The 1,507-nt window shown below is 36.4% G+C and overlaps 1 pseudogene; it reads right to left on the bottom strand.

The window, feature by feature from the left end:
* Window positions 1-446: 446 nt before the first annotated feature.
* Window positions 447-1,407, bottom strand: LOC111732618 (annotated as a pseudogene).
* Between the last annotated feature and the right edge of the window lie 100 nt (window positions 1,408-1,507).

The following is a 1,507-nucleotide window of genomic DNA, read 5'->3' as shown; positions in this document are numbered from 1 at the left end:
TTATTTATTTCTTATAGAATTTGGATTGTTTCTCAATTTTTGGCTATCAGAAATAGAGCTACTATGTATATTGAACAAATTTTTGAGTGGAGCATCTATTGTAATTTCTTTTGAGTTAATATTTAGAAGTAAAACGGTTAGATCATGTTGTAGGTGTTATGTTTAGCCCTTTTGGAAACTGTCCATGTGTTTTTCAAAATGGTTATACTATTTTACACTTTCACCAGCTACATATTTGCATAACAACAGCTTGATGCCTTTGTCAACACTTGGCACACTTAGAATTCTCAATTTTTTCCATCCTCATGAATGAGTTGCGAAATTATGGCTTCGATGTGTATTTGTCTAATGACTAAAGACGTGTATGTTTTTACATACTTAATAGGGGACAATGACCAAAATTAATGTAGGAAGACTGTGATGAGCAAGAAACAAATTTTATTGAGTTATGTTTTATAGTCATGAACAATCCATTTCAGTAGGAATTTTTTCAGTGCAACCATAACATCATTGTTTCTCAGATAATATATTATGGTGTTAAACATTAGTGTCACGGTGGTGTTAAAAAGAGAAAGAAATTTGTCCATTCCTATGAAATGATTGGACTTTGGTCTCAAATATGTAATGATGCCTGATCCAAAGAATAAAGCCACAACCATGAGATGGAAGAACAAGGGGGGAACGCCTTGGCTCACCCAATTGCTGATGGCAGCTTCAGGATGGTCAAGATTATTTTCACATAAGATCCAAGAATCGACATAAAAAGAATAGCTACAACTAGAACAATAACCACATCAATCAACATCTCCGTCATCAAAGTGTCCCCACAGGCAAGCTTAAGTACTAGAGGTACATCACAGAAAAAGTTATTTAACTGGTGAAATCTATAGAAGGGTAGAGAGAAGATCTGGTAGGTGAACCTTGTGTGTACTGTAATTCCAGTCATCCGACAGCCAGCTGCCAATTTAATACACAGCCAATTCTTCATGATGAGAGGGTAGAATAATGGGTTGCAAATGGCTATATACCTGTCATAAGCCATAATGGTCAGAATAAAGCAGTCTGTGCCTCCCAAGACCAGAAAGAAATACATTTGAGTTGCACAAACCAGAAATTTTTTTTCTCTATTTTGTCTGCAAAGATCTATTCAAAATCTTGGAACAGTGAGTGACACATATTTCCGAAGAAGAAAGGTTTCCAAGGAAAAAATACATAGGGTTCTGAAGTAAAAATCCACCCTGGTTATTATAATAATGAGGCTATTTCCCATCAGAATGATCACATAGATGATCAGAAACACCCCAAAAAGAAGTCCTTATAGTTGGGAATATCAGAAAATCCAAGCAGGATGAAACCCATCGATGCAGTGCAGTTTCCCTGGGAGGATTCTTGTTCTGTGGATTCCATATAGGAACAAAATGATTGTGAGGCTTGGAGATCACTTCAGTCCACTGGGCCCAGTTGCAGAGAGGGACACATTAAATACATGGTTTCAAATCCAGTGACA

The sequence above is a fragment of the Pteropus vampyrus genome, unplaced genomic scaffold, assembly GCF_000151845.1.
Source record: "Pteropus vampyrus isolate Shadow unplaced genomic scaffold, Pvam_2.0 Scaffold474, whole genome shotgun sequence".
Classification (NCBI taxonomy): domain Eukaryota; kingdom Metazoa; phylum Chordata; class Mammalia; order Chiroptera; family Pteropodidae; genus Pteropus; species Pteropus vampyrus.
Note: the sequence above shows the minus strand (reverse complement) of the source record. Positions and strands in the feature narration are given on the sequence as shown.